The sequence below is a fragment of the Boleophthalmus pectinirostris genome, unplaced genomic scaffold (assembly GCF_026225935.1).
Source record: "Boleophthalmus pectinirostris isolate CB_2022bp ecotype Guang Dong unplaced genomic scaffold, ASM2622593v1 HiC_scaffold_19, whole genome shotgun sequence".
NCBI lineage: Eukaryota > Metazoa > Chordata > Actinopteri > Gobiiformes > Gobiidae > Boleophthalmus > Boleophthalmus pectinirostris.
The window spans coordinates 23,452,527-23,475,191 of NW_026571140.1; the positions used below are offsets into that span (position 1 = coordinate 23,452,527).

General features: G+C 38.6%; 1 protein-coding gene and 1 long non-coding RNA gene across 2 annotated transcripts in view; both read right to left on the reverse strand.

Moving 5' to 3' along the window:
- esrrga (estrogen-related receptor gamma a) overlaps positions 1 to 10,964 on the reverse strand; it is an 86,791-nt gene extending 75,827 nt beyond the window's left edge. Inside the window, exons 1-2 of the mRNA XM_055154620.1 lie at positions 10,894 to 10,964; positions 2,966 to 3,011 (exon numbers count right to left, since the gene is read on the reverse strand). The gene's annotated coding sequence lies outside the window, so the exon portion shown is untranslated. The remainder of the gene's footprint in view (positions 1 to 2,965; positions 3,012 to 10,893) is intronic.
- Positions 10,965 to 13,413: 2,449 nt separating this feature from the next.
- Positions 13,414 to 22,665, reverse strand: part of LOC129409232 (uncharacterized) — a 56,115-nt gene continuing 46,863 nt past the window's right edge. Inside the window, exon 4 of the long non-coding RNA XR_008632304.1 lies at positions 13,414 to 13,526. This is a non-coding gene — a long non-coding RNA (uncharacterized LOC129409232). The remainder of the gene's footprint in view (positions 13,527 to 22,665) is intronic.

Genomic DNA, 22,665 nt, shown 5'->3' on the forward strand with positions numbered 1-22,665 from the left:
TCCGGTCCCTGTATGACCGGAGCAGGAGCTGTGTTCGCATTGCCGGCAGTAAGTCAGACCTGTTCTCGGTGCATGTTGGACTCCGCCAGGGCTGCCCTTTGTCACCGGTTCTGTTCATTGTATTTATGGACAGAATTTTTAGGCGCAGTCAGGGGCCGGAGGGGGTCCGGTTTGGGGACCACAGGATTTCATCTCTGCTGTTTGCAGATGATGTTGTCCTGTTGGCTTCATTGAACCAGGACCTGCAATGTGCACTGGGGCGGTTTGCAGCCGAGTGTGAAACGGCTGGGATGAAGATCAGCTCTTCTAAATCTGAGGCCATGGTTCTCGACCGGAAAAAGGTGGCTTGCCCTCTCCGGGTGGGTGGAGAGTCCTTGCCTCAAGTGGAGGAGTTCAAGTATCTCGGGGTCTTGTTCACGAGTGAGGGGAGGACGGAACGTGAGATTGACAGGCAGATCGGTGCAGCTTCGGCAGTGATGCGGTCGCCGTATCGGACCGTTGTGGTGAAGAGGGAGCTGAGCCGAAAGGCGAAGCTCTCGATTTACCCGTCAGTCTTCGTTCCTACTCTCACCTATGGTCATGAGCTCTGGGTAATGACCGAAAGGACGAGATCGCGGATACAAGCGCTCGAAATGAGTTTCCTCCGCAGGGTGGCTGGGCGCTCCCTTAGAGATAGGGTGAGGAGCTCAGTCACACGGGAGGAGCTCGGAGTAGAGCCGCTGCTCCTCCACGTCGAGAGGAGCCAGTTGAGGTGGCTCAGGCATCTGTTCCGGATGCCTCCTGGGCGCCTCCCTCGGGAGGTGTTCCGGGCATGTCCCACCGGGAGGAGGCCCCGGGGAAGACCCAGGACACGCTGGAGGGACTATGTCTCTCGGCTGGCCTGGGAACGCCTCGGGGTCCCCCCGGAGGAGCTGGAGGACGTGTCTGGGGTGAGGGAAGTCTGGGAGTCCCTGCTTAGGCTGCTGCCCCCACGACCCGGCCCCGGACAAGCGGACGAAAATGGATGGATGGATGGCCTCTTAATGGGGTGCACCGATATTGGTGGTGATTTTTTGTATAAAGGAAATAAATGCTGCTTTCAGTCTCTACAGTGGTATAGGTTGATAGTATCAGCAGATTCTTAAATCCATATTGGAATTTGTATTGGAACTGAAAAAGCTAGTACTAGTACTATTACTACTATTCAAACAATTTTTAAAAACTACTTGAAAAATGAATGCAACAAAATAAAAAATAATTCCATTTGCAATAACAAATCAATGATACAAAAGTGCTAAGTGAAGGGTTTTTAGACTTTTCCTTCTTCATGGTCCCATGTGCCCACCCGCCCACACATGCTGTTGACCTGAGTTGACCCAAAGTGTTAATTGTCTTATAAAGTTGTGGCCCTCAGGTCCAAAAGCTTCAGCTGTGTGTCTGCCGGCCACACAAATTGGCTCCCCATGACTCCCACAGTGTTAACCCCTGGAGTACTGACCTTTGTGTTAGTTTGTGTTAAACTCCAATAAACCAAATACCCCAATACCCACATAGTAATGTGGCTGTAAAAGCTTACAAAAACACGAAACAGTGGTAAAGTAAAAAAGAAAATTTGAAAGTGCAAAGAAAATCAAGACTTCAAGGCTTTAAACGGCCTATATTACACCATTTTCTGTTTTTTGTTCTGTTTTGTTTCATTCACACATGCAAATCCTGCATATTTAGGCTCAGTTCTTTCCTCAAACAAAAAATACTCTTGCATCATGTGATGTCATGTGGTAATATTGGAAGTGCTCCACTATGTTTTTAAAGTCCATACACTTTCACTAGAATCATTTGGATGATTTCAATGTGGGAATTGACTGAACTACTGGTAAAAGGAGCTGTTAACTTCAAAACTACCACTACATGACGTCACAAGGTGGAACAGCAAATTTTGAGCTTTGACAGACTAATAATACAGGAATAGTGAAATGTGTGTGAATGAAACAAAACAACTCTGAGGTATGTTTTTGATGAAGTGACGTAACAACATTATGACAATGCTTAGAGCTCATAAGAATAAATTTTGTGTAACATGTTAGGACCTTTATGAAGACATATTATGCTTTTCAATATAAAATTTTTAACATGTGTAGATTATTATTTAAAATTTTGCTCTAAATTGCAGTATTGATATATAAACTGAGTCACTGACTTCCCCCATCTCTTCACAGTTCACCATAGCAAGAGGCAGATTTCTATGTATAGTTTTAATTGTTGAAAAATGTCACAATTTAGAAAGCAATATACAGTATATGATCTGGGGTGTGATTTTTTATTTTTTTTATTAACAGAGCAAGAGTGGGAGACAGGCAGTTGGAAAAAAAATTCTGAGCACTCAAGCCTTAAATGTAATACAGGATTACTCAGACATTCATGACTTAATCAAAATATACCTCTGACTTAACTAATGATGCAGGAACACTGTTTTAGTGAGGTTGAAAATTTATTTACTTTAATATGTGTACGAAATGACACAAGAATAAAAGCACGGGAGCATAGGTGTGAATCGTACAGTATTTAGCACCTAACTTTACTTTACGCCAAAAAAATGACAAAACATAAATAAATCTAAAGTAACTTCAGGGTTATCACATGTTTATCCTATTTGCCCTGTGAGCCACTGTAGGCCCATCTGTCATAGACTCATACACACACTTCTACCATCCATTCATTGTTAGTATAAACAGCAGGGCTTTTGTTTTTTGATATCATAGAGTAAACCCTGTACAGTTGACTCAAATGACAAACGTAGAATCATACAAGAATCAGTACTGGTCGGATGAAGTGCTTTAAAATGTAAGAGAAAAATATAATTTTCTTATTTTATTTTATTTATTTTTTTTGTATAGGCTACAGTTATCGGGCTCTGTCCATGGTGCTGAAAGGTTTATCCAGATTCAAACTTTTTATACAAACAAAAATAAAAAGGGCAATGACTTACCTTCTTTGTGGGTGAAAGGAAGAACCTTGTAAGATCCTGATGCAATCTGCAAAAAAAAAAAAAAAAAAAAAGACAATAGTTTTGTTCACAGAGGACTTTTAAAAGGTCACTTTTTGTCACTCAAGTCCAAGGTTTTTATGTTTTATGCATTGCATACAGTAAAATACTGTAATTAAATTGTATAATATTAACACAAAAAGTCAAAAGATAGAGCCAATTCTGTTTTTTCTTAACACTCAAAGACGCTGCACAAAAAATAAAATAAGAAATTTGATTATTAAATAAGCAAACAAAAATAAAGTTTTTGTCAGAGTTGCTTTATAGTGTATTATAGTAAGTGTTTATAATTTATGCTCCTCTTTTCTTAGTTTTCCCGAAAAAAACAAAATGCTGTATGAAGCGTTCAGACACTTCTGAAAAACACTCTCATTTATATCCTGTTTGAATTAGCAAAGGAAAGTTTGGAGTAAGTGAATGCACAGTAGATGTTCAGAGAGTTTTGTCCATGTTTGTGTTCTATATCTTGAGATGGAACAGTTATGAATATGCATAAGGTGGAGCACTACACAGGTGATGAGCGTGACTCGCGTTAGCGCAAGAACAACTGCAGACAAACACACGCTCCCTCTCTTCTGCCTCTCAGGAGAGCACAGGAAAGAGCCGCACATTCTCTGGGGAAAGCTTTGCCTTTTTTCCACTTGGGATGAAAAACCAGCCCAGTAATGATGCAGACGCACACACAGCAGCACGTCATGAAAGACCACAGACAAAGAGAGGGAAATATATAGCGCAGGTTTATGCACATAAACTAGATCTTAAAGACTCAGAACAGTCAGACACACAAGAAGATGTGTGTTGCATGTTCTACTCAGAAACTCTTCAATTCGTTACTGTGGGCTGCACTTAAAATATCATACCAGTTTCAATACACACAGCAGGACAATACAAAATGTATACAAGTTTAACGGACAAATCCAAGTCAGAGTAAGAGCAAAACAGAATATCTGTGAGTGCAACATTAAAATTTAAATCTAACATTTCATTTGTTTACTTTTGGATGTAATGTATTTTGAAGAGAGACTGGATTGTTGAAACATGGGAAACAAGGGATATAGCAGAGATATCCCTGTCATATAATCTCTGTATGTTAGCAGAGATTATAATCTCACAGGCATGAGGCAGTGTTGTGAAGAAGGTGAATGAAGTGAAAATAAAAACAAAGACAGAGTGATAGTGTAGGGGGGGATTAGGACGGGGGGATCTAGACGAAGGGGTAAAGGAAGACCATGGAGGTGACGGGGTCAGACAGCGGGAGGAAGCTAATGTCTTTATTTCCTGGTGAGATGGGACCTTGCATTTACCCCCGAGGTCAAGGGTCATAGACAGGGTCACCTGGGGTGTTGTAAAGGGGGTTATCTCAATAGAGGGAGAGGAAAAATATCTATATAATAAAAAAGAAGTGCACTGAACAAGAAAGAAAGACACTGTAATGGGAGATAGAGGAGGGTAGAAGACCTAGTTTGAGTCAGGAGAGGAATGTGTAGAGGTGGAGAGGAGTTTGAGAAAAGGCACATGACTTTATAACAACGTAACAACAAAACACAATTAGTTCTTCTACAAATGCATTTTTATAGACACCAAATGCTAATAGTTTAATTTGACTTACATAGTTGCTGTAAAATAAATAATGTTCAATTGGGAATACTGTTTCAATACTTAAAGTTGATTTTAATTAAAGATGAGGCTAGACCCTTAGTTGAGGGTCCATCACCTGCTTCTCTCCCTGGAGATACTGCCTAGAATGTTCCACAGTATGGCATTACACTTATTTATCTCCACAGAGACAGCAGTTGACACCACAGGGCCAAGTCAGATCTGTGGAAATGCGAGTCCACTCACAGTAAGAATGCAAATTTTAGATGGAGATGTTTAAGTAAGTAAGTAAGTCTTTATATATATATAGCACTTTTTCAGATATTTTTGTCACAAAGACAGAGCATTATTCAGCATTATTCATTCACTCTATACCTGGTCATGGTAAGCTACTATTGTAGCCACAGCTGCCCTGGGGCAGACTGACATAAGCGCGGCTGCCATGCCAGTCGGCGCCACAATGCTATACATTTCAGAGAAAACAATAGAATCTCCATGGTTACAAGCAGGTAGCAGACACTCCATCAGAAAAGTTACACAGTGCACCTTTAATATGGACCATAATATAACAATAATAATTTAATTTTAAACTAGTTCTGATGGAGATGAAGATAATTCAGGAAGGTTAAGTTTTTTACCCCGCGTTGATATTCAAATGAGTTTTACTAGTTTACTAAATTGGGAATGAGACTTTGACCAGTTTCTACAACTACAGAAGAACTTAAATAACCAAAATTGTTGAGAATGTGTTAAATCTGTAGCAGAGATTGTAGACAAAGAGTGACTCATTTGACTTGAGAAAACTCAAGTCAAATGAGATGGGAATAATCATTTGCATTCTCAAATAGTGCTAGAGCATGCCTGATATTTAGCCCTGAATGGTGAGGTCATGTGAATCCAGTGTGACCTAAAGTCTATAATAAGGTTGTAGTCACTGGCCTTTCTCTGAGATGCTTATTTGTGTCATGCTCTAGAGTTATTCTGGTTCCTGGCCCAAGTACTGGACATCTGTATGACTGAATCTGATTCACTCAGCTATTAATATGAATGGCCTTTCTGACTGGCCAGCCACACGGATTAACAACTCTTCCTGGTTTTCCACTGGGCTTACAATTTATAGCACGTTTACAGTCACACTCAATTCGAATCACTTATTAGCAGCATTTGGTGTAACTAGTAGCACTAATGCCAGACGTAACACAGTTCTGGGACCCTTATACATAAGTCACTAGTTATGTAGAAATCAAATATGTCATGTTACATTTTGGTGAGAGCTATTAGCTATGGTTCGTCATCTGAAAAAGCCGTGTAGATGCCCCCCAAAAATAATTTTAGTTTAAAGTTTAAACTGCATACTTCCTCTTCCTTCACAGTTTGAATTACATAGTTACAGTTTCTGCTGCATATTACACAGTTTGAGTTATAATTGACAGACTACTTTGCGCACGTTTCCATCAAAGATTGCTGTTGTTATATTATATGTATATAACAAAATAAATTTACAGATTAGAGACAAATAAGAATGGAAACTCTTTAATCTGGCTGGAGCTCACACTCCACTTGCTGTGGTTTCTTGTTACTTTTTACATCTGGAATTTTTGTAGGGCATCACACCTAAAAAGTTATGTCATACATCTAGAAATTCTTTTGACAGATGTAAAGTCCAACCTTTCTTTTTGTATGTAAATAAGTAAATACTGGAGTTTGACAGTCTGCTTTTAAATGCAGTCTAGAACAATTAACTGCATCTTTAACAGAAAATTACCTTTCCTAGAAAATGTAAAAGTGGGCAAGGTACAAACCCGAGGCACTTCGACTGAATATTTTAAAAGTCCTTTATTTCATGAAAGGACGCCAATGCCTTTCAACCAGCAAGAGGGTCTTCGTCAGGGCAAAGTCAGACTTTGCCCTGTCCAAGACCATCTGTTAAAGACTACTGTTTTAACCCTTGTAGATCACCTGTACTGCTAATTTTTACTCTTTTATGACCCAGTGAAGCGCTCTCTTTTTCTTTATCTGAATTAACTATGCATTTCTAGTGTGTGTAAAGATGAGTAACTGGATAGTGTGGGTCTTAACTGACTGTCCTCCAGTTTCTTAGAAGGAGCTCTAGCTTCACTTTGATATTCCACTGTGGAAACAGCTGCACTTGTGTAAAGCTGAATGGAAAGAGGCACGGGCCTTATTAGTCCCATAGAGTCACATGCTAGCTGCAGTGACATAAGTTACACAAAGAGCTATGCATTAATGCACCCAACCATTACAGAGAAGAATCGTGAAGAAAATATTATTTACAGTAACTCTGAAGAGCATTTCTGTTTCATTTGTTGGTTTTATGTGGACTGATGCACGGTACTCGTTGTGCAAATAATTGTTTACATAATGATCTCTACATTATCTCTTTTGTCACAATAAGCCTATATTATAATAGATAAAAAATATTCAAGAATTAATTACACTAAAAATAGTAGTTGACCTGTTGTAATAATCAGCACAAGTTTTAATTCATTAGTAGACATTCAACACTGTGGTCATAGGACATTTGAACAGGAGCCTGATTGAATTAAAGGAGTCATGTCTTTACACTGAGCTGAAGTATGAATATATCTCTTTGCTTGTTATTAATAGCATCCATAAGGCAACCGGACACGAAGGGATGGGGTGACAAGACACCTCCAGCTACTATAAATAGAAACAAAACTCAACAAGCTGACATAGAAGGAGACTGGAAAATCATGACACATGTTGCACAGGATTACAGTAAGTAGGAGATGTAAGAGGATGCTGAAAGACCATTTAATTTAATGTCTTATAGTTATAAGAACACAGTTTGGAGCACAGTACAAACTACAGGTAACAATGTTTGACAACAAATAGACATGTCCTGTAAATTAGGAAATGTAAATTTAATATATACATGATATATATATATATATATATATATATATATATATATATATATATATATATATATAAATAAAAAAATCTGTAAAACGCTAAGACTGCAAGAAGCATTTTATCCCATTACCTAGGTCCACCGTCACCAACCTCTGACCAGTGCTCTTGTGCATTAGCTGCATCATGCTAAAACAATCGGCTGCTGAGAAGGCAAGTGTTCACTCTAGTGGAAGTGCTTGGTCATAACCTGCCAACAATCAGTCCTCAAATGTATTTATTGCTCAGTACCTGCAGTGAATTCTAGATGTCGATTTTACAATTCAGCAAAGCAAATATGATGCGATCATCCACTACCTTTAATTTGACTCATAGTTAGCAAAGGTGAATAGCATAGTAGAAATATCTTTATCTCAAAATTAATCCTGGGCAAGTTAAAGGTGCCGATACACTTATAAAAACTGAAGGATATGGTAAAAAAAAATACTCAAGTGCTGTGTAACTACTGTTAGGATGATGCTCAAATGCACATGTCCAGACATTAAGAATAATTTCCAGAAAGGTAGTGGAGAGAGAACAAAGTACAGGGTGGGGGATACACTTAAAAGCACAATTTCTTTTATAAAGTTACTCTAACTACATCTACAAACTAAAATGAGAAGTTGGAGCTATCAGACCAATTTTAAATTAGACCAAAATTTTTGATAAAACAGCAAATATAAGTCTCAGTCAGCTATAACCTTTTGACATTATAGAATACATGCTGCATGTTCTCTAACCATGACACAAAGAGGAATATTTGGATTAATTCAATAACTGACACCAAGCCATGTCCTATCTATCTTTAGTAATTCTATGAATACAGCGCTGAGGGGCAAAACATGCTGTCCTCCTGCTAATGAAGCTTTCAACCCTGTGCCACAACCACACAATGACAGCTGGCAGGGGAGGGGCAGGAGCCACACGCCATGAAATAAGAGGGGGTAAAAATTGATTAGCAATTTTCATTTGTGCTAACCTAAACAAAAGAAGGCTGCTTCTCCACTCTGCATATCACCACGCAGAGGGAGAGTGGAGGATGGGGGTGCTGGTCGCATTGGATCGGGGTAAGGAACGATCCTTCAGAGCTCAAGACTTCTATTGTTTAGTTGGAGCTGATGTGAAGCCAAAGAGGGATTTGGACTGGGGAATCATAAGGCCAAGGGATGAGGGTTGGAATGGAGATCGGGAAAAAATTTTTAAATAGCTAAAAGAAAGAAAGTAAGGAAGAAAGAAAGAACGGAAAAAGAAACAGAGAAACTTATTCCTCAGTAACTTAGAAGTTAAAATGTAGGAAAAAATTACTGAAGTTTGAGTCTTTGTGAAAAAAAATTAAGATTCAAGATTCATAGGTTTAAAAAGACCACTGTCTAAACACAGATTTAGCTGGTAACAGGCAGACTACGAGAAAATGTGGTGCCAAGGACTAATTCAATTGAAGAAGGAACAAGACTGAACTCCAATACTTATTAAGAGACAAAAGAAAAGTGGCAGAGAGAAAAGACACCACCATTAGGATATTAAACTGACTCCACACGGGGACCCTAGCAACAGTAGAAACTGGTAAAGAAAACAAGTTAAGTTGTATCAGTAGAGCAGTTTTTATTGCAATCAAATGAAACTAAATCAGATGCATGAGTGAGTAGTGTATAAATACTACTTTATCTGAATACTACTCTATGCATCTTCTGCTGAAAAAAAAAAGTAAAATATACTAAAATATGAACCAAAAATCCTTGAAGCTTGTGATTGAACAAGGGGTGGGAGATCAACAACTTTAACCAAAACACTGTACACAACTCTAAATTTAATTTTCTGCAAGATTAAGCACAATAATGACTAGCTTTATAAAAACCCATAACTAATGGCTTCCAATGAGCTAATCTATAGGCATTGATTTGCTCAGTATCTCATAGACTTGTGGTGTGAAGCCTATGAGACGTATGGTGAGAAGAAAAGGAGAGGGAAACAAAACAAAAGTACCTGCTTATTAACTCAAAATGCATGGACAGAGTAGATTATATATATATGTGTATATATATATATATATATATATATATATATATATATATATATATATATATATATACATATTAGAGCTTCATGGGGCCATAATCGAGTGAGAATACAAATTGTTTTAGCTATAAATCACACTATACAATAATATCAACCATAACTTTAAAAAGGATTGAGCCCACTATATCTATCACAAAAATTCATTAAAATGAAAGGTTATTGGGCCAATTAGCTGAATTTTTTGTTAATCCTGTACTTGACAGCTTTTTAGAGGGACACTCATATGGTACTAAAGATGATGGTATGTGAGAAGGGAATGAAGTGAAATGAAACAATTCTGTGGCGTGAATGCACAGCCGCTTAAACCCAGAGAGGGCCGCTTGTGTTAATCCCTGTGGATTATGCTTCTAAATACTCCTATTCAAGCCAATTAATTCATGCATATATCTGTCTCAGAGTCTTTTCATGTCATTTACGAAGACGGAGGGAAACTTCCTGGGAAATCAGGAGGAGGTTGGATATGTGTCTCCATTAATGCGCACAGGGCTCTCCTTTCTGGACCATGCAGCTTCAAACATCCTGATACAGTGTGCGCACACACACATGCTGCGTGGACAAATGTACCAGGTATACATTAAGATTTTAATGGAGAACTGATGGAGGGAGAGGGGGGTACAGAGAGGCTTCCAAAAGTTGACGGACATGTTCTGACAGCTGAATACTAATGATGAGATCAACCTCTGGCTAAATCTACAGCATCTCACTGGGGCTCCTGGTTGTGAGAAGCATAAAAAGGATTAGCAGTAAATACAGACGGCTTAAACAGAACCCAGAGACACTGGTAGACACTCTGCAACTTAAAAAAGAGCAGAAGCAAGACGGCATTTTACAGTGGGTAATGATGTTTCAAATGGAAACTGCTCCACCAAATAACTTTTTGTCCTATTTTATAGATATTTGGGACAAAATAACACTTAAAATGAGCAATATCTATGAAAGAAAAGTGTGATGACAAAGTCATTCAGTAGCTAGAATATTACATCACCACGAGATGCCTCCAGTGGCATGCCGTGTCAAGTTTTTTTGTTGCACCTCACATTACAAATCTGTGATTGCAAATGCACATGTGAGTCAGGCAATAAAAAATGTTATTTATAATATATTAAGACTTCATAATATAAGTAATAGAAGATTCTGGTGATTCTTCCACTTTACAGTAGAACAGATAGTGAAACAGATACCAAATTTGTGATAATTACAATTTGTCTTGTAAAATCTGGTATAGCAAATTAAATTACAGTAATGTAAACATAGCAGACTTTTACCTGGTAATCTTTTGAAAACCAGCTCTTCTGCATCTTCTGTCGTAAACTTCTTTGAAATTCTTGTTCTTCTTTTTCTTGTTTAACCTATAGGTATAAAAGGAAACCCAAAAATAAACCAAAATAAACAAAGCAGAAATATTTAATTGAAATGTTTTTCGTCTTCTCTTTGTAAAATTAAACTCCTCTCTTAACTTATTGTATGCGTACTGTTATGGTCTTTCTTTGGTCAGACATGAGGCTCTGTGATTGGGCGACCCAGCTTATGCACTAACCAGTGATAGGCTTTAAATTATTGAGTGACTGACCTCAATTGGTCGCCTGGAACAGCCTAAAACGCACTGAGCACATCCACACACATCCACACACATAAACAAACACACAGACGTGCAGCACACTTACACACTGACCCAGGGGACACTGTCTACAGTCTAAATATGTCCTACTGTGGACAACATCAACCACATCTACTCTGTCCATGCATTTTGAGTTAAACATTAAAGGTGTCAAATATGAAAGGATAATTATCACCTCTTAAAATATTTATGTGCAATGGATATTTTATTGAGCAATTAATACACATTGCATTAGGAAAGGGGAGAACAGTGTGTGGAGTTTGCATGTCCTTGTTTAACTTTTGACTGTTTTACTTACGGTCTACAACTGACTTTCTCCCTCTGTCTAAACACATACATTAAGTGAATTTGTTATTAAAAAAACAAAAACAATGCCATTCTGTTTATTACTATATGCCTCTGTATTAACCCTGTGATTAATGTCATTAATCATTGTCCACAGTGAATGCCACATTAGGCCCAAAGAGTAATGATGACCATGAAAAGAAAATGTATGGTTAGTTTGGACAAGTAAGATAAAACCATGTGTAAAATTCACTATTACACTATTACTGTGTAAAACAAAGCCTGAGATTACACACAATAGGCACGAAGGACACGATGGACGTGTGCTTTAGCCTGCTTTACATATCCTGCTAGGCTCTGTGCAATCAGAGTATTCTGAATGTCTCCCCACTTCTCACCACCATTTCACTTACTTCACTTCCAATAAAATATATTTGGTCAAATAAATAAATAAAAACAAATGAAAGATATTTGTTCTGGGACAAGGACCAAGAAATTGTTTACAGTGATGGCAAAACTATAAATGATCCCACACTTGCCCTTTGGTATGTTATTCATCTACTTAGTATGCTATAAATTAATGTCTAAATATAATCCAGGAGAATGATATGTGCCACACTTGTCTCTCTATAAATGATCAAAGATGGTTGATGATACCAGACATGTGATCTGTCCTTCTCTTCGGCGGAAGATGCACCCAGGCGATTTTTAGACCAGTATAGTACCTGTGGTGACATAATGCTACAATTTGAGCAGCTCACACAATAAACACTTTCATAGTAATGGCACTAAGTCTCCAGGAAGATTGGCGAATATGAGTGACATCTTGGCCCCCTTTATATTTTGATGGGTGTAACCTGACTGGGCTGCATGGCATGTGCTGTGGCTTGTGGCCTATGATTAGTTACAGATCGTTCAATGGGTCATAGCCTGTGGTTCTGATCTGTCAACCTCAAATGCTGGGGATGCAAAACCCAAAACAACAATTGTAAATAATACAACAAAGACAATAGTAAAAATGATGTAAATAACTATATTGATATATATTGTCTAATATTTGCAATCAGAATATTAAAAACACAGATCAAATTTGCAGGTATAGCTTCTTTAAACTTTAGTACAATAGTAGGTTTATAGAATATTTTTGTTCCTGCTTATAGCTTTTGCAGATCTGCCTATTTATGAAATTAACAACTTTCTAGACATTTCTTTACAATTGAAACAGTTATATGATTCTGTTAAACAATACCATAAATTGTTAACATATGCAAGCCTAATCCTTGAACACACACGCCACTAGTCAAACAGAGCTCCCAACATGGCGCTCCAACCATGCTTGCAAGCCTGCATCTCTATGAAGTTTGGCACTGAGCTTCTCTGGTCCATACGGTGTTTTGTATTTGCCATAATCCCCTGTCAGCAACACTTAGGCAGGCAGACAATAGCAGAGAACACCGGTAGCCAAAAACCCCTTCACTGAAAGCTTGGCAGGTCAATGCACAAGCAGCAGGTTACACACTTACTCACACATACACACGCACTCATGAGCACTCAGTACACAAGAGTAGTAGACCAGCGCACAGACAAATCCACATGTGTACTGCTGAGATGCATGTTACTCACACCGTTTGCCGGCTCTCTTCAAAGAGTTGTGGTGCAGTTTTCAAGGACACAGCTCTGTGACGTTGCTCCTTGCTTTTTCTGTCCCACTCCGCTCACTCTCCGGCTCTCTCGCGCTCTACTGTTCGCTCCTTGTTGCGGGATGCTCCAACAGTACAGTGACCGGCTGCCTCTTCCTCTCTGGTGTAGTGGTCGGCAGCTGAGAGGCAGGGCTGGTTCCCGTGTGCCATGAAGCGCCAGGCAGCGAGAGGGTGACGAGGAAGTGACAGAAAGAGAGGGAAGGGAGGGAGACAGAGGAAGGAGAGGTGCTGGGCAAAGTGAACCAACTGATGAAGCTCTCCGAGAGGTTGTAGCGCGGTGGAGTTCGCCAGAGTCCTGGTGCAAGAGGAGGAAAAGTGATTTAGAGAACAGTAACAGTAACTATAAAAGAATAACAAATAATAAGGAAAAGATTAACGGAATTTGCTCAGAGTAGTTCCAGGAAATACACCTAGAGAAAGATAAGAAACTACATTCTTCACTGAAAAGCATACCGGTTTGCACTCATGTCTTTCGATAAGGAGGCTGTGAAAAGGAAACATATTATGCAAAATAGACTTTTAAGAGCTTTTAACCAAGTTTTAATTGTTTCCCTTCTCATTTATCCTCTCAAAGTTATATTTGGAGTGATTCATGCACGTTTAAGCAGCAAATCTCAACTTTGAGAGAAAAATAAGATAAAACATTAAAGCAAATTTTATGATTCACTTGAGAGGTTATATGATTTTACACAGTGTAATTCCACAAAGGAAAAACATATCTCTATACATTAGGAGACGAGTAACGGATAGGTAAAAACAACACAGTGGGTGGACGTTCTGACTATTCCCAAAAGCTGCGTTGTCTTGCCTGAAAAATGGTCCCTCCAGGCCTAATCCAAAAAGAGCCAATGCAAACAAACACAGAGCAAACAAACATCTATTTATGGAGGAGGGGTCCAGTTTCCCCAGCCACATTTGCCAGCAGCTTTTTTGACAGTGTTACCAATTCAGCAGTTTATAGTGCTAAGAACTATATTAAATAGAAGGGGCATGAGAAGAGCAGAAGTAACGGAATGAGAGAAATATACAGAAAAATGAATGATTAGCTTGTAGATCAACAGTTAAAACAATGCAATTATTTATATTCGAAGAGTGGCACACAAATACAGTACAGCCAGATTTGCCATGGTATGAATCACAGTATAAAGAATAAGTCAATGTTTTTGTCTTTTCTTAAGTAAAACAGACATAGTTTAAAAGTGATCAAGCCAGTAAAAAGTATTGTAATAGTTTGTCAGATGTCAGGCAGAATGCTTCTGCAGATTTGCCTGGAATGTTCCATAGTATGGCATTAAACATATATATCTAGAATAGATAAGCAGGTGAAGCCACAAGGCCAAGTTGCATGTCAGATCTGTGGAGAGGCAAGCACACTCACAGTAAAAATGTTTTTCAAGGTATGTTTGAGCTACACATTTGAGTAATTTAATATTCCAGGCAAAGCAATGACATCTCTATGGAGACAACCAGGTGGCAAATTCCCCATCAGAACAGTTATATAGCCGACCTTTGAGTTATTTGGTATGATGATGTGTGCAGAAGTTTTGAAAAACAAAAGTCTGACAGATGAGAAACAGAATCATTTAAAAAAGAAGTAATGCTGTAATGACATCCAGTAACTTGATATGACCAGATAATGAGCGTTATATGAAAGATAAAATCAGCAACATGGCGGGTTGAGGAGGACAAGGGCACAAGTGAAGGGTGTAACTCACTCCTGTGCCCATCACCAGCGCCCAGTCCTAATTTACCCAGAACAATCAATCAGATCAGGAGGCAGACACTGACAGAGGTCTACTGTGCAACAGGATACACAATACGCACACACTCGTTGGGCCAGAAGGATGCAACAGGATCTATTCTCCCACACACTCACACATACTTTTATGCTGACTTGGGGAAATAAAGTTTGCAGCTCATATTTGTAGCCTCCGCACTGACTTCTAGCAACTAGGCTGCACTGTGCACCAAAGTCACCGCTGCTTCGTGGGGGTCACCAGGAGGGGTCAGGGCCCAGGAGATGGAGCAGGCGCACAGGGGGATCGCACTAGGGAGCGAGGGAGCAGGGGGTTAGGGAAGAAGGGAAAGAGGGAAGGGAACAACAGCCAACAATAGGGGGTAAAAGTACAGAGGACAGAAACGGCAACAAAAACTGGGAGGACAAAGTGATCACGCATCGCCATGCTGCCTGCATGTTGTCTCACAGAAAGATAAATGTGTTGACATGGAAAGGCACAATAAAGGAACACGGAAACTACAGCGGAGTGATGTTGTGAGCATGAGCACAGTGAAAAAATAAAAGTTTTTCCCCTTCCTGTCATGCCAAAGGTCTAGTTAAACTGGAAAGGCAATGTATATAGTCACTGTTGGGAAGTAAGTACAGAATACATGTACAGAGAATATTCTGAAGACTCATTTTGAGTATTCTGGTACAGTTACCTTATCATTTGGTGGCTTTCAGAATACTTTTTTTTTTTTTTTCTTAAATCAAAGGAATACATTGCATTTTTAAATAATGTAATTAAGGCTTCAAACTGCACATAATCAGTGAGAAAATAGACAATGTGTGATTTTTCCATCTCCAATTAGTGATATGCTTTAATATATTTTAAATTTAATGTAGGTATTCTTTCAAAGTATTCTTCCCACTGTGTGTAGTTTTGATGCATTATCTAAGTAAATCTATGCAAACGATGCCACTCCCAGGAAAAGAACCTAATTGACGCACTCTCCACAAGAAGTTACATAGTGTACCTTTAATATGTTGAACTACAATTGATTGTGCTTGAACTTCACTATGAATGTCAAATCCATAATATCTGATGGTTTAGGAATTTATGAGTCATTTATTTAACTTAAGACTAATTGGTGGAATGCTTTATTTATCTTGTAAATTATCTGTTGTTTTTGTCTGATGATAAAAGTGGGCTTCTGCAGAGAGCGCAAGAGAAGGAGAGTGAGGGCACCGCCAACCAAATTATTTATTTTAAGGGATGACACATTTAATTTAAGCCCTGCAAAAGAAATTAAAAAGCATAGCTGTTATTAATGAAGATGGAGAATAATGAGGGTAAGCTACACACACGCACGCACACACACACACACGCACGCGCACACACACACACACACACACACACACACAGTTTAATGATTTGGATAACAGGGGCCTGCATTCACTCAACCTTCGAGTATGAAAATAATAATAATAAGTACAAATTAATTATTCAACCCTCTACAGCTCAAATCTTACTAGACTACACAATAATAAGTAATACAAAATAATAATAAGTTGAAAAAGTATTGTTGTCAATGCCTAGTTATAAATGTAATGGATACTTTGGTTGGGTTTGGTTCAGGATCCAGTATAAGATTCTGAATAGAATATTAAATTAAATGTTTACATAATAAAAACGGCAAGGTCTAAATAAGACCGTATAGAGCCACTCAATGTCACGTTATTTGCGGCTCTTCAGGAAGTAAATTGACTAAAGAGAAAAACAGGCCATGGTCTTGCTTTTAATTTCATTGGCGCTCTGGCAGCCCCATGCCATTAAACGTACAGGCTACACAGCACATGTATTGATTAACAAATGACAACAGCGTCAATGTGTCGCAATGTACACTTGAGGTCAGGGACTTATTGCCTTATTTCAACACTTTCCTCGATGTCCATCCACCTCTCTCTCGTTAACAGCAAATTTCATCCATTGCCTTGTTCCCTTTTCCACGCTGTTCCTGCAAATAGATATTGAAGTTTTCTATTTAAGGCAGATGCTGTTTAACTTCCTTAGGCTGAGGACTGAAAGGCAGGCAGAGGGCCATCCATCTAGCTATCCACCTGCTGACATGTTTAAACACTATCGACACGCAGCCGCGACATTAACATGCAAACCCGCGCCGCACGTTTGATTTCATTAGCTCATTGCGCGTTGGCTTTTCTCTGGCCTGGCTGCTGCCATTGTCCTGGCAATCATTTGACTGAATGCAGAATTGGCAAATATTCTGATTTGACAGAGCCATTGTCCCACAGCGCCCCATTTAAGCTAAACCCACGCTGACAGTAATACTCAATGATTTCTTAAACGGTAATATGCTAGTTTATGGAGGATTATACAGCATACATGCAATTCTGTTACTGCTTCTTATAAAACCAAACAACATAGCGAGTTAGGGATATAAAATGAGATATACCTTTATATTTTATAGCAAAAAGGATGAAAATGTTATTACTTTAATGGTTTATTCTCAGCTAAGAGGACAAACACTATTCAATTAGATGGAAAAACAGTAAGAAGAAGCAGAGCTGGGTGGCTCAAGTCACCCTTTCTATTTATGAAAACACTGTATTTGATTTGATTTGATTGTAGTTCTAGCGAAGAATAGGCCAAGATCAAGATGTAGAAGTTGCTTAAGTATATTTTTACTAATTACCCAGTTAAATTTTTTATTTCTTTATTTTAACAAAAGTGAGTAAATGTGCCAGTATAGCTATGTATTGTTAGACTTTTAACAAGCGCAAAGAGGCATACAGTGCAATGTGTGAGGTGGTGGAGTACTGTACCTTTGCTGCCACCTAATGCAGACATCACACAGACTGCCCAGCAGCAGCAGCAGCAAAAGCAGCAGCAGGAGAGGGCTTACCTCCTGCTCTCTCCACCTCTGAGCCTGTGGACTCTTTTAATCTGGGTGCTTCACTGTAAACACCCACAACACTAGCCAGCCAATGCAGTTTGGACACTGGTTTGGTTTTCCAGGGGTGTCACAGCAGTATGCTAATTTAATCATTTTTGTCCACTCCCATTTATCCTTTCTTCCCTTCTGCACGGACTGCATCTATCAATCTAATCACTTTATCAAGCAGGAGAGTGGCAGAGACCACCAGAGGTAAAACTGTGGGAAAACTATTGTGTTCTTGCATGTATATCCACAACAAGTCCTCCATAAAGTGGATGCATCAAACATGATGTATCCACATGCACACATACATTGGACACGCCCCCCCGAATGCTTTTAATTTAGTGATGGTTCACTTTAATTATTATGAAAATTAAATCAAACATAATGGGTAGATTAATGTGGACGATGAGATAATTCAAATGCATAGTGATGAGAGCCGGGTGATCTTCTATAAATCTTTACCTAAGGCTCAAGGGGGGGCAGTGAGGAGGCTGCAGGCTCGGTGGCACAGAGCAGCGGACTGTAAAGAGACCCTCTCTTACACACCCATGTCCTCATTTGTTCTCAGAGTAAACACTAGCTTGCGATTATATGCAGTATCTTACTCACATTGCACATAAGTAAGCAATGCATTTTCCTCTGTACCACAGTACTTTAAAGCAGGCTTTCTACTATCTGTGTAAATGGAAAATGTATTAATTAACACTGTTGGGCAAGTTACTTTAAAACTGTAATGCGTTATTTATTACTTATTACTGTCATTTCAAAGTAATTTGTTACGTTACAATATTACTGCATTTAAAATGTAAGGCATTACATTACTATTGCATTACTTTAAGTTACTCTCACCAAAATAACTGCGAAAAAGCTGAACTTTTGAGCCGTATATGGACTGAACCAGGACTAAACAAGGTCTAAACCAGGACTAAACCAGAGCTGAACCAGGACTAAACCAGGACTTAACAGGACTAACCTCAGACTGATTCCAGGACTGAAGAGGAGGACTAAACCAGAACTGAACTAGGACTAAAACAGGACTCACTGTCAGGATGGGCTCGAAGGTGACCGCAGGAGAAAGGACCGGCTTTGCTCCGCACCTCATGGAGGTAAGAGCGGCTGTCACCCGATCGCTCTTTATGGACCCTGCTGCGCGGGCTCACGGTCCTGATTTCAGCAACTATTTGCGGGTACAAGATCCGGTGCAAAACTCTGCTACAGCGCGTAACTTCTACCTTCCTTCAACGTGTCCAGAAGTCCAACTTTTTGTTTGATGGTTTGCATTGTCCTCTGTCTTTTGGGTGTGAGCGCAGGAGACTTTGTCGGTGCAGAACATTTCGTCGACGTTGTGGATTTTGTCGGAGAGAAAACTTGCAGACATACAGCACTTCAGAATCACACTGCTAGAGATTGAACATTTATTTAAATTTGGCAGCTGAACATATTCTGTACTGTACTGTTCAGGAGACAGGAGTCACTTAGCCAATCAGGACGCAGCAGGAGGAACGCAATACGTGTTCATACACTAAAAACAAAAGGCATGCAAAATTGCACAAAAAAAAAAAAAAAAATTCTAAAAATCAGCGAAACAGCGAGACCGCGAAAAGTGAATCGCGTTAGAGCGAGGGACGACTGTAAACCAGGTCTAAACCAGAAGTGACCCAGGTCTAAACCAGGTCTAAACAGCGTATATGTACATATATATGCATATATACATATATATTAGGGCTGGGCAAAAATTTCAAAAATCAATCGCATTAATCGCATGAGTTCAAGTGAAAACCAATTAATGAATTAAAAAGTAGAGTATAGTGCACTTTTATTGGAAATGTAAATGAAAGAGCCATACATTTGTTGTGCAACCAGAATTTCTTTCACAGGGAAACCCTCAAAGCCTTCAAGGTATTCAGTGAAGGCTCAAGAAAAAATACTGAATGAATATTTTTTTCAATATTTTTATGCAGTGAGTAATAAACACTACACTAGTAATAATTTCTAGATCATTGTTATAAACTTGGACTGATATTTCTTGGGAAACAAAGGGTTAATATAATGGAATGGAAATGGACCAATCACACTTTTTCTTCCAGTGTTATCTGGGTAAATCAGTGACTCCCCCTGCAGCACTGAACTAAAGAAACTAAAGAAATAAGCTTCCGAGCCAGAGCTGGAGCCGGAGCCGGAGCCTGCGGCCAAACCTGTGGCCGGGCCCATGGCTCGTGGAGGCTCAGACACGTTGCATCTCACATGGTCAGAAAAAATGTAAAAAAGTGTAAAGAAAAGACGTCACACTTAAAGAAACACTCGCGATGGACGTTTTCAAAATAAAAGCCAATGAGAAACAGACGTTTACAATAAAATAAATACATAATAAAACGGCGTTAACGGTGTTAATTGTCAGTGATAATTAAATTAACATGTTAATGTGCTTGGCCCTAAAATATATATGTGTGTGTATATATATACACACACACACACACACACACATATATATATATATATATATATATATATATATATATATATATATATATATATATATATATATATATATATATATATATATCAACAACATTCAAACCCAATGACAGGCTGCTTAAGTCTAGTTAACCTAAATGGGCAGCTGTAGTTGTGATTTGTTGTGATTTGTAACTGATTGTGTATTTATAGGATCCAGAACATGTTCATGTATGTTTTCCAAATGCACTGACAAAACAGATTAATATTATTCTTAGTAAGGTTTTTTGGACAACAGACATGACCTTAAAATTCAAACCAAAACTAATGCAGCTGTTACTGAACCTGTCAAAAGTCATCTTCCCCTTCAGTTTGTAGGCCATTTTATCTTTACCACCCTTGCTTCAATTCTTTCACCTCACCATATCACTTTTTCCACTTTCCTTTCCTAATCTCAGCGAATGATAACCTTCCATTACCATATGTTGCTCAATGATTAATGCTCTAAAGCCCCTCTCGTTGTTTCTCATTCATAGCTCATGTCATGGCCCATAAACTAAGGCCTAAAAGAGATCTGCCAGATGATCTCAACACTAAAAAGAGGACTTTCAGATACAGATACTTTGGTGTAATAAAGGCCACAGGAAATGGCCAGTTAAGAGCAGTGCAGTAAAGTCAAAGATAAAGGAGACAAAGGAGGATGGAGAGAAAGTTGTTGGTGCTTCAGCACTGATTGAAATATTTAGTTCCTTTTTGCCTGACAGAGCAGGTGTCAGTGTTATGCCAAATGGAGTTATTAAGGGCATAAATCTGAGACAAGGCTGATTTGTAGCGCCTATCATGGCATATTTATTAGATAGCCTTGTTGTGATAATAAGTGGCAAGCACTGTAATGGCACTAGTGTAGAGTAGTTGAGACCTCTCAGTGTAAAAGGTATAAGGGGGCTTTGTTTCTTAATTGAAACAATTTTGCAGGACTTTTTATGTGAATACAGTTCAATTCTGTATTGCACAATATCACACAACAGTCACACATGCTGAATTTATCAAACAGACACTTGCTCAAAAACAAGCAATGAAAAGTCATAAATTAGAATGAGATTAGTAAACCAAACCACAGGGAACATATGAGAATCAATCCAAAAGAAGAAATACTTCAACATGGTTAATACAATCTAACAACCCCCAAACACCAAAACTGCTTTAAATACTGTAAGTTCAATGCAACAACCTGAGATAATAAGGAGCGGGAAATCCCAGGGTTTTCTTGGAGTTACATCATGTCTATGGAGCATCATTGATTTACAATTTACAAAAAGTCTTTAATATCTAAAGCAGCCAAGTCAATTGTGTTTTTGGTTAGCCAGACCTGGCATGCTAGGACCAGCCTCCAGATGGTGCTCACTTTAACAAATGAAACACACTTAGACAAATGGGTTTCAACAAATGCAATGCCTTGACAAAAATGTGGCAAGAGTAAAAATAATTTTTCTACCAATATCTGCACAAATTCCCCTGTACTGTTACAATACTTAACTAGATAGAGTTTTGTTCCATCATCTTCATCCTGTCTAATGCTTACAAGCTTCATAATGTATGTAACGTCAATAATAGTTTAGGTTCAGGGCTGGTGATTTATATGGCTATAAAAATAGAACTGGGATCTCATCCTTCTGACAATATCCATTTTGGTGTTATCATTTATCGTGATCCAGTAATTCTGCTCAAGACTCAAAACACTTTCCCCCACCTACATCTCTTAATGGCCAGTCATGCTCTGAGTGAGTGAATGGTGGATTTAAAAGAGTGAACTGTCAAGAGCTGTGTTATCTCTTGTAAGCAATATAAAGATAAGTTTACATATATCGTGACCTGGCTACAGAACCCATAAGTCTCACTAATTCCTATCCACAGAACGGCTAAGAACCAATGCCATCATGTGTTAGACAAATAATAACAGTGAAAATATATATATATGTATATATATATATATATATATATATATATATATATATATATATATATATATATATATATATATATATATGCAATGTGAGCCATAATATTACTCATGTTTAAGCCACTTCGAGAACAGTGTAATGAAAAGTTCCATGGGTTCTCCCACAGGAAATGGTTACATCCGGATTGCACTACCTCATGCCACTGCTTATTAAAGACCAAAAGACTGATGTAATTGGTTGTCTTTAATCTCCTTTCACAATTCCCTGTGCTATCTACAAGGTATAAACTAATTTGATAGGACACTATTAAGCAGGCCAGACATGATGTATTGTTTTTATTCT